Source organism: Sinocyclocheilus anshuiensis, unplaced genomic scaffold (genome assembly GCF_001515605.1).
Source record: "Sinocyclocheilus anshuiensis isolate Anshui unplaced genomic scaffold, SAMN03320099.WGS_v1.1 scaffold1269, whole genome shotgun sequence".
Lineage (NCBI taxonomy): Eukaryota > Metazoa > Chordata > Actinopteri > Cypriniformes > Cyprinidae > Sinocyclocheilus > Sinocyclocheilus anshuiensis.
Window position 1 is genome coordinate 93,221 of NW_015549661.1, and position 14,061 is coordinate 107,281.

Consider the following 14,061-nt stretch of genomic DNA (forward strand, 5'->3'; position numbering starts at 1 on the left):
CTCTCACACACACGCACACACACACTCTCTCTCACACACACGCACACACACACTCTCTCTCACACACACGCACACACACACTCTCTCTCACACACACGCACACACACACTCTCTCTCACACACACGCACACACACACTCTCTCTCACACACACGCACACACACACTCTCTCTCACACACACGCACACACACACTCTCTCTCACACACACGCACACACACACTCTCTCTCACACACACGCACACACACACTCTCTCTCACACACACGCACACACACACTCTCTCTCACACACACACACACACACACACTCTCACACACACACTCATGTCTGGTCAGCTATCCTTGTGGGGACTCTCCATAGGCGTAATGGTTTTTCTACTGTACAGACCGTATTTTCTATTGCCCTACACCAACCCTACACCTAAACCTACCCCTTACAGGAAACTTTCTGCATTTTTAGATTTTCAAAAAACTTCATTCTGTATGATTTATAAGCTTTTGTACCCGTGGGGACCACAATTTAGGTCCCCACCGTGACATGAGTTCCCATGAGTCTGTGTGTAGTCAGGTTTAAGTCCCCACCAGGATATATAAACCAGTACACTCACTCACACACACACACACACACACTCTCTCTCACACACACGCACACACACGCATACTCACGCACGCACCCTCACACACACTCACACTCACACACACTCACTCTCTGACAATCATGTTGCACGAGGTAGCTGTCAAATCATGACATCCCTCCAAATCAATCCTGCAAACACTTTTCGCTCTCAAACAGCATTCGGAGAGAAACAGCTTGTTCTGATGCGCACCGGACGCGAGCCGGATGTCCAATCCAGCAAAAATGGAGCCTCGACGGGGGACAAAGAGGAGGAAAGGGACGCACGCGTGCCAGGATCTGGAGACACCATACGCTTACAGATACGACAGCACCTTCAAACCAGGACAAAGAGTGGATGACTGCACAAATAATACAACACCTGATGCAAATACACAAACACAAAAACTGTTCATCTGACACCAAATTAAATGACACTATTGTCTTTTAGAGCAGCGTCATTTTGATTTGTGTCATAATTGATGATGTTTGCATCATCCAAACAATCTGTATTGTATAAAGGACCACAGAAATAAAGCTTGCCAGCGTCTGGAAACCTCAGCGTGTGTTTGTTTTCCTGTAAAGCGTCTGTTTGGTGTTTGAGAGCATCTGAGGATCCACATTCAGCGCTAATAGACCGGCGTGGAGCAGCCGAAGCGAGACAGAAGCGATGTCTGAATGAGACGTCGAGAGCTTCACGGTCGAGCACGCGGGGAATGCTGACAGGAGGATTGGGAAAAAGAAACGGGAAAGAGAAAACACAGTTTGATGGCACTATCAGTCTGAACTCACAGCCCTAACATCTAAATGAGACAGAGCTGTTGCTGTCGATTGTGTCAGCGCAGACACATAAGCTGTTTGTTCTGCATGCGTTTGTGCAACGGGACAAGAAACAGACGCTGCCAATTTCAGCCACGACTCAAACACGGGAATTATTTTCAAAAAATCAATTGTTGTTTAAACAGCAGTAGCACTGCAATCATTTATGCATTTAGCAGATGCTTCATCTAAAGAGGAACAATCACATTTCATATCAGACGTGTCATCAAGAGTAATCTGTGCTCTTTGATTGCATGTAACATCAGCATTTATTCCTTCATAACCGTGGCGTCTATATTAACACAAGCCCCATCTGTGGCGTATTTCTGTCAATTATGCTCAGATGATTGACAGCTGCCTAAAAAAATAATACAGTACAAAAATGTTTGATTATTATATAAATAAACAAATTTAGGAGCGAGTCTCGTGATCTGAACTGAGAGTTTTTAATTCTAATCTGAATACATAACAAACGTCAAGAACGGGACATTTAATTGAAAGTAACAATCGTGCAAAACAAAAGCATTTCTGAATCTGATTTCTCCAGCGATGTCGCGGATGCGCTTCATAGGACGCTCGAGTGATCACCTTCTCCACACACACGACAAACTTCATAGTGAAATACAACAAACCAGCAATCATCAGCAGATCAAGTGCACTTCACAGCATCTATTACAGTAATAATCGGCTCCTTCACAGCAGAAGCGACCCCCGATGTCCTCAGCTCACCCGATCGCAAACACCATCTCGCATCGAGCTCGGAGGAAGCGTTTCACACATTCACCTCTGAAACGAGCCCCGCTTTCACCCAAAACACACTGCCTCGAGCAAAGCTTCACCACCTCGGCGTTACCTGTCCACACTCACCTGACGCATGCCGGCGGTCATTATTTCCATCGGTCAGAGTTAGTTTCCATAGACTGCATGGGCTGCTGCGCTCCCTAAAGCACCCCTCCACCTCCTCCTCCTCCTCCTCCTCTCCGTGGCTCGGTCTGCAGCGAGAGCTCCTCCGTCTGCTCCTAAACGCCGGAGCCCATGGCTGAGACTCTCACCTGTAGCCTCGGAGACAGCAGCAAATCAACGGCTGGCCGGCGTGATGTCAGCAGCGCTCAGCCAATCAGAGCGCAAGGCTGTGCTCGCGACACATCACTGGCTAAACTGAGCTCTTCATTAGCCAAACAGACACAGCCCGAGGAGTTCTTCACCCCCAACCCCAAAAATACACCCGCAGCGCGCGTCTGCAGAGACGGGTCACACGCGAGCACGACTTCAAGTGCGTTTAATCCATAATTGTAGGGCGCTTGTCACTCCGATTCAATTCTTCTAATTGCTACGGCGTTTGAGACGCTCGCTTCCATACGGACAGTCAATTAAACTCAATTAATTTCCATACGGGCAGTCCCATGCCAACTAAACATATTAAATTAAACGGGGCACAGGGAGGTGAATATGGAGCTGTTTTCAGATGAAACGCTCTAAAATACTCCCAACATCCCCAAAACAAGTCATGTATTTATAAAGTGCTTTATGCAATCCACACTGATTCAAAGCAGCTTCACAGTAATAAACAGGAAAATAACAGATTCAATTATGAATCAAATTCAGCTGTAAAGCAGCTCTACAGAAGACACTAGTCAATTCAGATTCAATTCAGTTCAGTAAGCGTTAGGGCTGCATGATTATGACAAAAATCATAATTGTCGATTATTCCCTTGAGATTGTAATTGCGATTATTAATTACGATTATCACAATTTACATTGAATGATGTTTATACCATTGTTTGATGCAACTGCATGCCGTATTTTTATATGAAAATAAACAAGCTGAAAACACTCTAACTGAAAAACCTTTAGTGCTTTTCTATAGTATTAAACCTCAAATGTCAACTATACATCGGATTGGTTTCTTCTTTAAATTATAAAAGAGTAAAAATATGAATGGTATTATAATGTTATACTAAAACTAAAACAATGGGAAAAACCCTTAAGATAACATGTAGAAAGAAAAAACGCAGAATAACATAAGTGGACTTTGAACGATTAATTGCCGCTTTGAACGATTACGTAATTGTGGCATCCGTAATTGTAGTCGCGATTAGAAATTCAATTAATTGTGCAGCCCTAGTGTCAATGTTGCTAAGTTTATCGATTATTAAACAAAATTGATTTTTAATTCAAACTATAAAGCATCTTTACAGAAGACAAACGTCTCGGTTCAGTTCAATGTTGATTCAGTTCAGTTCAATAATGTTGATGTTCATTAATTATGAAACAAACTCAATTTCAACCTCTACAGAAGACATAAGGGTCATTTATTCAGCTCAATTCAGTTCCAATTTTACCATCCAATGAAATGCAGTTAAATTGATAATATTACTGAATATTAATTGCCTAACAAACAAAAAGCAGTAACAGGAGACTGTTGTAATATAACATAAGGACATTTATTCTTGCAGAATGTTTGATGTTAATTTGATTGTAGCCTTAACAACTAGTGAAGTGATTTCAATAATAGATGTAAAAAAAGCATGCATGAAAGAAGGTAAAAATGTCCCTAAAACACACCAACATCATCTGAATAACTGTAATTTACATATAAGCAAAGAAAAATTCTTATTTAGTTGGGCTCATATCTTTACACTTCCACTGCTCTGGAATAATTGCACCGCTGATAAACAGCACGCTGGAAATCTCACACCCCATAATCAATTTATTTCAATTGTGCGTGTGAACTATTACTCGATGAGATGAGATGAAGATTTCCTCCCGCGCGGGACGGACACAAGCGTGCGTCTGCAGCATTACACTAATATCTGTTTGCAATGAAGCTCCTCAGAGCCGTTCACCGAACACCATTACATTAGTCCTCAGAAAACAGGGATAGCGACGAGTAATAACGTAGGAGCACATAATATCCTAATAATGAGAAGATGATGAGAAACATCATGCGAGCTGCTTTATTGATGAACGTGAGCAAACAGCCGCGAGTCTCGCATTAATACGGCCCGTGACGTGTTAATATTTGATGATTTCTCCTGAACACGTCTTCGGTTCTGGCGGCGAGCGTGTGAAGTGTGTTTCTGCAGTCGCTCAAAGGAACAATGAGGTGCTGAAAACACAACACAAATTGACACGCGTGTCATTGAGCCGGCGCGCAAGTTTATTACCCGTGTTCAGGTGCAGTGGCAGATTGACAGGCGGAGGTGCGAGCGGCGCGCGAGTGGGCGAGAAGCGTCAACACATCAGGAGTGGAGCCGCTGCCAACAACTGAGCCATGACTTTCCCCAAAAACCCCGAGCCAACATCACAGCGTGAGCGCGGCATCATCGCTTCAACACGAGCGCCGCTGACTTACAGACTGACGAGGGCTGGTGTCACTGAACACGACACTTCTCAACACGTTGGCCACAGGACTGGGCCGCTAGAGAGGAGAGGATGCTGGGAAACGCTGCACCTGCGCACAGTCAGACGCAACGGGAAACCATCCTCCCTAACCGCCCTCCACTACAGGAACGATCACCGTACAGAGAAAAAACACAGCACTGCTGCTCATGAATCAATGAGTCAATCAAAAGAGTCCAGTGCAGATATCAAGAGAGATCAGTGTAGGCCTGTATGGACTCGAGTCACATTCCTGAGTTTCTGACGTTCTGAACTCGTCATAGCTTGGTAAAGTTCTATAGTGCTGAACAGAAACTACAACAAATATCATTAAAAGGCAAAAGAAAAATCCACAGTAGTGTTTCAATAACTTTCAAAAAGGGGAAAAATATGGAGAGATCGATACAGTTGGTCAGAAAAGAGAAAGATGTCAAATATGCTGTTGTACTGCAGTAACTGTAATTCTGTAATTAAAAATATGCAACGAAAAACTAGATTTACAATGTTAATATGTGTGAAGAGTCTGTGTAAAGGGTCAGTCAAGGACAAAGGAATGCTTATTTTACACAATATCTACTCTCATATTTTGCTAAAACATACTTGAAAACCACTGAATTAAACTTGTTTCAAATTGATGAACTTCACAGTGTTATTAATCTGAACTGAATTGATCTGAATGATGACACTATTGTCTTTTAAAGCTGAATAGTAAAGTTTCCATTATTGATTCTGTTATTTTCCGGTTTATCTCTGTGAAGCTGCTTTGACTCAATCTGTATTTTATAAAGCGCAATAGAAATAAAGGTGACTTGGACTTGAAAATAGTTTTGTCAGTAGATTTTGGAACTGACAGGTGGAGGAACATCTACGCTAATACAACGCCCAAATATGAGTCTCGCTGAAATCCATGAATCATGGGAAAACTGAAGGGCTCATATCTCAACCGGACCCAAACTTGACTATCTAAATGATATTGTGCTCTCACATACTCTTTTCAATACTACAAAATGAAGACGAGACGGACAGGTGATGCTGACAGAGAATCTGATTGGCTGACAGCTCAAGATTCAGGCCAGACAAAGAGAGACAGAGAAAGTTCCTTGAGTATAAATCAACTCAAGCCCAGGATAGACGGCCGCCTCGTCCTCCTCAGTCACTGTCAATTTCCAAGCCATAATCCTTCCCAGATCTCCCTCATCATCATCCCTCGCTGGCGAGGACGGCGGGAGCAGGTGGGCAAGATTAACATTCCACAGTTCCTCTCATAAACCCACCATCACCTGCCGCTGAGGGCCAAGACTTATAGATTTTCAATATTAATCAAGCGCTAACCCCTCGGGAGACACGCCCACCCCGTTCCAGGCATTACCGCTCCAACTCCTGGATTTCCGGGAATCAAGTTCTCGGGAAGGGAGACGTGAGGATCCCGGAGAATTAAGACGGCAGCATTCGGAAAACCATCGGCCTCAACAAAGAAAAATCAAAGCAGCCGCGTCACTCAAGCCACGAATCGCAGGGGAGGGGGAAAATCATCTGTCAAATAATTATAGCTCATCCTACGATTTCACAGTACAGTTGTCTTTTTCTTTTGCTGCGAGGATGAAGAAAGCACCGGCAGCATTCAGCCAGAAAACACCTGGCACAAAGCTTGCGAGACAACAGTTCCAAGTGCTCGGCCGCTTCATTTACATAATAAAGAACGCATAATGGCAGCGCTTACTAATTAAGCCTCACAATGCAATTTTTCTTCCTGGAAAAAGCAAAATGGGAGGGTGCTAAGTGACAAACGCGTTTATTTACATTTTTCCCTAAGGACGATGTGATTCCTGCACGGAGATGGTGGAAAAAAGCCTAATGAGGTCCCTGGAGGCCGAGCAGGAGAGGAGCCTTCATCGGCGTGTGCTGAGCTACTTGACAGCGCCGCGGACACTGTTCCATCCTCATTAGAGCAGGGGAAAGATGCCGCTCTGGTTTAGGATGTGTCAGCGAGCAGCGACAGTGTTTCTCTTCACCGTGACATGCTGCTTCTGTAGCGCAGGACAGGTGGGGAACGGCTGGCGAAGTGACGCTTAACACACACTCACTGCCACACGGATCCTGTCCTCGGGTCACACGGCAATTACAGCCCCGGAAATGTTCGACTGCCGCTCTATCCGGGCTAATTCTGCTTCGTTTGATGTGAGCGACTCATCATGCTGCTCTTCAGTAGTTCAAGAGCGAATGTATATGCAGCACTTGTTGAATGTACCGCTGTCTCATGACTCAATCTATGGACTTCTCTTGCATCTTCTGCACCAACTGAGAGTGAAGTGGATTTAAATGAATCTTCTGTCATTTAATCCCCCAAACCCATGAAACTTTGGTTCAATGAAGGCATTTTGAATGAAACCTGAGAGGTTTCTGTCCCTACACTGGATCCACAATCCAAAAAGGTCATAAAGGCATCATAAACGAATACATATAAATCGAGTGGTTTAATCCAAGTCGTGTGACTTTATATGATGAACAGATTTAATTGATCAGATGGTTTGACGTTATGATCAACGAGCATCGAATATGGTAAAGATGGAAGCTGCATTCGTCACACTAGAACAAACCACAGGTTTCATTAAAAATATCTTCACAAAAGTCTTATGGGCGACACGAGGTTCAGGAAACGATGACAGAATGAGCTGAGCTGGGGCTGAAGATATGGCAAAAATATCATATCACGATTTCTTTCAGGAAAATCACGATTCTTTGTCATGTTGGCTTTACTAAAAAAAGATTGCCAGATGTTTAGGCAAAAGTGGGTGAAGGTAAAAATCTTTGTCATTATTTTATCTTTGTTATTAAAAAATAAGAACAAAGATACACATTACAAACACACATTATATACAAATAAAACCAACAGTGCTACAGTAGGTGTATTCAGCAGTGGCATTCAAGAAATTAAATGATCAAATATAAAAATAAAACACTAGATACACTTCACTGTATAAATTATACACTGATTCTTATTAAAGCAACTGTATTAAAGTTCTTCAGTCGAGAGCAGTGAGTGGTTTTTCTCTTTGTGTTTTGTTTTATTAACATTAAAGAACGTTAACAAACGTTAACAAAGAATGAACATTCTGTCACCATTGACTCACTCTCAAGCTGTTTTAAACCTGAATGAGTTTCTTTCTTCTGTTGAACACAAAAGTTATTCTGAAGAATGTGGCAACCAAACAGTTGCTGGTCCGCAGTGACTTCCATAGTATTTGATTTGATTTTTATCTACTATCAAACTACTACTGTTTGGTTCCCCACATTCTTCAGAATAACTTCTTTTGCTCACAAGAAAGAAATTAATACATGTTTGGGACAACATGAGAGTGAGTAAGTAATTTTTGGGTGAACTCTCCCTTTATTGACAAGCGGCAGCATGTTCAGTACTATTATACCCCTTGTCCACCGAGGCAGTTTGAGTGCTGGTTCAGAGCCAGAGCCTAGTTTCAAATCGGTTCTTTGTCTTTCGACACCCAAAGCACCAGCTCCGAACCAGGAAAAGTGGTTCGTAAGTAGCACCAAAACATTGCTGGTTTAGAAGAACCGCTTGCGCCAGGGGCTGGGGCGGGGTTACCGTGACCAACAAGATGAACAGAAACTTTTGACTGCCTTTTGACCGGCAATAGCACTGGCTCTGAACTAGCACCTGGTTCATGCTGATGGAAAAGAGGCCTGCAGTCACTTTAAGAGCTGCACTTTTCTCTCAACTGTTTACTTTCACTTTAGACATAACCAGCTGTGTTTATATGTAAACTTCATGTGTTTTTGACAGCATTAGCACAGTCAGATGCAAAATATAACTTAGTCCAGCAATCAGGCGCTGTTTGACATTTTATTAGTGTGCGCGCTTCAGGTGTACGCACTCAGAAAAAGCACACGTCAGAACAGCACGCGAATGAAATGTTTGGCTTCAAAGCACATGCAAATAATGTACTTTTGTGAGTAAGTGCGGTGTCCCGTGAGCGTAACTCTACCGCTGAGTAACGTTTGATGTGAATGTATGTCGCTGTACAGTATATTGAAATGAACTGCAGCTGCACGATACTACGATATTTCTTCAAACACAAATCGTGGAGACATTTTAATCATCCACGATCAGAAAGCGTGATATCGCACACCCCTGAACTGAGCTAAGAGTACTGATGTCTTACTAGTAGCTGGAAGGATGATGAAATTAGCCAATTTATTAAAGAAACTGAGATGTGTAAAACTTTGTGAATGAAGGGCGTTCCAGTTTGGCAGGCGTTTCAGCATCTCCTCTATTATACCAGTGAGCTCTGAAGAACCTGCTCAAATAAAATCAGTTTAGCTTCGTGAAAACGCAGAATATCAGTGACGAGATGCAATTACACAGCACTGATGACAGGACACATCACAACTAGACAGCTCACAGTTAAAATGAACTTTTGGATGGCTGTTGGAGAAAATCAATGACACTTTTCTTATGGAGTGAAACTACAGCAGGCCTAACAGTGCTGACAGACTAGCACTATGACAATCATGTTGAAGACTAAGCCGCTAGTCTAACACAAATGACCAACCTCTGCTGCCTGTCACACCTGCATTATGTCAAACTAACGTCACACCTGCAGAAGCTCCGGATAATCACTCATGAAGTTCAACACTCGCTCCACTCTCAGCTCTGTTCACATTTAACTCCATTACACAGAACTTCCATCAAAGCCAGCACAGAAATGGCAAAAAAGAAGATTCCACATAGATGGTACAACCTCTAACGGTATATCAGGATATAATTCAATGATCTGAATGATGACACTGTCTTTTAGAGCTGCTGTACTCTGTAATTCAGTTTCCATAACTGATTCTGTTATTTTCATGTTTGTTTCTGTGAACATGCTTCGACACAGTCTGTATTTTATAAAGCGCTATATTAATAAAGCTGACTTGACTATATAAACTATATAACCTACAATCTAGCGCCATTCCACCCAGTACTAGTCTGGACCTTTAACTCAAGTTAAAAACTCACTCAGACTCACGTCTAATACACTTGCTAGTGTGCCGCTGTCTAGAAATTAAACAGCATGGGTTATTCCATTTCAGATGGGCCGCTGCAGGAACTAATAACTACCTAGGGGTCTTAAAAGCACAAGCAACCAACTTTACCATGTGTCCCTGCAGCACAAAAGCAGTGTTAAGTCGCTGGGGTATATTTGTAGCAATAGCCAACAATACATTGTATGGGTCAAAATTATACATTTCTCTTTTATGCCAAAAATCATTAGGATATTAAGTAAAGATCATGTTCCATGAAGATATTTTGTAAATTTCCTACCGTAAATATATCAAAACTTAATTTTTGATTAGTAATATGCATTGCTAAGAACTTCATTTGAACAACTTTAAAGATGATTTTCTCAATATTTAGATTTTTTTGCACCCTCAGATTCCAGATTTTCAAATAGTTGTATCTCAGCCAAATATTGTCCGATCTTAACAAACCATACATCAATGGAAAGCTTATTTATTCAGCTTTCAGATGGTGTATGAATCTCAATTTCGAAAAATTGACCCTTATGACTGGTTTTGTGCTCCAGGGTCACATATTTGAAGCACTTGATATGGAGTGACCCACGTAGAACAAAAATATTCTCGACATGATTGACCTTTGCTAGGAAAACTCCATCACGACGAGCTGACACGGTTTTACGTGCATCACTGAACCAGCAGTTCTCATTCGCCTGCAAATATCTGCAGAAAACCACACTAAAAGAGAAAGAAATGTCACTGGAGAGACGCCTGCAGCAATTAAAGAAAGAGAATCATCTCAGTGCAACCGCAGTACAATCACAATCCACCGCAACACACGAAGGGCACCGCGGGACGGATCCGGCATTCTGCCGGCACCTGCTCTAATTAGGTCAACCTCTACCTGGATCTGATGGGACCCGGAGAATCACACGGCTCGCTGGGGAGAAACGGGACACGCTTCCCGCTCGTGGGAGCGCGCCGTTGCTAATATCATGAATCTGAAAACACCAGGTTTCTCGGCAGAATATCACAGACTTTCAACTTTGTTGGAGAACTGAGCGGACAGAACTCTGCTCTCTGCAAAGCGCAGAGGCAAAACTGTAATGCTGCGGAAACTTAATTGACTCGGTGACCCGCTGCATTGATGGATGGCTCTAGACACCTCGAGCATTCAAAAGACAAGAAAGACTGATGGGTGAGCCGCTAATGGCCTTAAACCTGCACTCAGAGGTGGATGGATACGGCCCCCCGCCGCGCCAGAGGAAGAGCTCTACAAACGCCTGGTGTCAGACGCTTCATATAGAGACGGGAAATGAACGTCTCTAATGGATGATGGAGGAAAAGGTGCGGAAAAAGCACCAATCTGGTTCCTTTAACACGCAGATCACGAAAATTCTGTCAGGAACATTTCCATAGCGAAAGGCCAGGAGAGAGCGGCACAAAAATGCTAAGAGGTTGTAAGAGCGAGCGTGGAGGGCCTTTATGCATGAATCCGGCGGGATGGGCTCTCTGATGATACAGTCAAGAGAGATGCAGCGTATGCAGCCTTTACCAAATGACAGCTCTAATGGCGACTGCGTCTATTACGCTTTGTAAGAAAGCTGCGAGTTGCCATTCACGGCCCTCGGCTCGATTCGGGTCAGGCCATTACCGCAGACAGCTTAATGTCTCAGACTGCACAACTGCTCTTAACACAACACCGGTGAAAGACGACTCTCTCAATCAGGGGCGGACGAGTTCAAAGCCGCCGTACACTTCAATCGATTGAATAACATGGTAAACGTGGTTCAAAGCAACAGATTCTACACGCCACTGCTTCTGTCTACAGATCCTGTCCGATATACATCACAGACGAAGATAAAACCGATGCACCCTGAAGACGCCCACTAGAATCTTAGCAAACACCTTTAAAATAGGGCTGCTACTAATGATTATTTTGATAATCGAGTAATCTGTCGATTACGTCTTTGCTTAATCTGATTTAAAAAAGCCAAATATTATTTTAAGTATTTTATTTAAAAAATAAAACCTATTACATCCTCCAGTCTTGTCTTCCAAACATCGTGCAAACCCAAGAATGAATCTATGTAGACTTTATGCTATATATATATTATATGTGCAATAAAGGGTTTAAATGTTAACATTAAAACCATTGCCAGCATAATAAAGTCAAACAAAAGCACAGATTAAACGTACACATTCACTGGATATTGTGATTATATTACATTTGTACACCATTACAACAGTCACTTTACATTTACTGCTCTCATCAAAATAAATGAGTCACGTTAACACCCAACAAAACACATATTTAACATGGCAAAGTCAGATTTATCGTTTGTACCAGTGTTCGTCTATGTTACAGACAAGGATATGATCACATCTGCCAAAGCACCATGTGTATGAGTTTGTCTGAAGCATCTTCATATTGAGAATAACCTGCTGCAGCTCACTGTGTCCTCCGCTATATTTCAGATGCATATTTATCTACAATAATTTTCATTATCAATTACCATAAATCGCACCTGACTAGAAGGTCTGTCACACTGTCTATTACATTCCGAAAAAATGTAGAAAACTGGTCAATAAAAATGTAATGTTTACAAACATTGTGAAAAATACAAGTATAAAAGAAACGTAAATTATAGTGGCATTCATTATGAACAACAAGCCTTTCATGTGGGAACTGTGCTTTACTAATAAACCTGTGTTGACGCATCTTTCTCATTTGGCATCAATGTTTTGCGTGCTTGATGTTAACTGCATTATAAAAGTCGCTTTGGAATATACTTACTGTAAATCACAGCATGTTTCAGATGATAAAAACCTGACTTATATTATAGAAAATACGGTACTTGTTCCAGTTTAAACCACCAACGCACCAGGCATGGTGTTGAACATCAGTGTTGAACATCTCGAGCATAATGGGTGAATTCTGCAAAGCCAAGCCACGACTTCTTCTGTAAATGTAAAATCAAACTGTAATCTCATTCCCACACGCCTGCTGAATGTAACCTGCACCAGGAACACATTTCTTTAGCACGCAGACATGAAAATAACTAGGGTTGCAAAGGGGTGGAAAATTTCTAGAAACTTTCCAAAAATCCCTGGAAAGTTTCCAAATTTTCTGGAATGTTTCCGAAATTTACTGGAAATTTTCCACCTTTTTGCAACCCTAAAAATAACATGAAAACACAATACTCCTGAAATACTCCTCAGCTAATTGACACACTGATTTGTTTTGGAATTAATGCCGTTTTTAACTTATTTGAAAGGCATCAGTGAATGTTTCTGGACAAATACCTGGCTTGAAAGTAGACAGTCTGCTGCTTGTTTTGAGACTGACTTCCAGCATTGACTCTCGTGGCCGCACTGAACACTCACCTGCTGATTAAACCGCTCTGAGGTGTGTGATGAAGGGCGGTGGATCTCAGGTGAGTCCGGCCTGCACTACAGTCCATGTGTTCAGCAGAGCTCATACATCACCGGCACACTATTAATATCAGCCGCTGGCAGATACAGGCCATAGAGGAACACGCCAACAATACTGCTGATAAGAGCACTTATAATGCCGTAAGACAGCGCAACACTATCACTCACACACATGCATGCAAGCATCTAGACAGAAAACTCACTTTCCTCTCTCTGACCCCAACAAGTGCTAATTCTGATTTCAAGCTAAATGCACACAGCAGCTGCAAACATCACTGGTGTGTGTGAGGCCGATGCGTTCACTACTACTCCACTATTAAGTGCACTTGACAGCTACAGCCCTATGAATCCTCCCTTATTCAACACACCTGGTTCAACTCATCCAGTCATTACAAAATAAACACACTGTGAGTGTGTTTAAAGCCTGCTGCCTGTATCATATTTAATATGCACATTTTCTAATTTGTTTGTTTCCAGAAGCTTTACTTTCACTGTTCCTCAGCGGAGGAATGATCTTCACAAGCCTCCAGAACATCTCACATCTTCTGAGGAGCCTTTATTTCTTCAGCTCTCCATCACTGCATTATATGTTTGGAGCATTTCAATCTCATCTTACTGAGACAGATTACTGCAGATATAAAGATGACTGATATTTAGATCATTTCATGTCAGTATCTACTGCACTGTTATAAAGCTCTCATTGATTTACATTTCATCATGTAAATATTAGAGCCCGACCGATATATCGTTTTGCCGATATTATCGGCCGATATGAGCCTGTCGCCGATATATCGG

General features: G+C 42.3%; 1 protein-coding gene across 10 annotated transcripts in view; it reads right to left on the bottom strand.

The window, feature by feature from the left end:
* Positions 1 to 14,061, bottom strand: part of LOC107660272 (R3H domain-containing protein 1-like) — a 49,513-nt gene that overhangs the window by 32,231 nt on the left and 3,221 nt on the right. The window contains exon 1 of one of the 10 annotated variants that reach the window (XM_016449549.1): positions 2,299 to 2,469. The exons of the other annotated variants lie outside the window; for them this stretch is intronic. The gene's annotated coding sequence lies outside the window, so the exon portion shown is untranslated. Of the gene's footprint in view, positions 1 to 2,298; positions 2,470 to 14,061 lie in introns of those variants that run through there. 10 annotated transcript variants of the gene reach the window in all.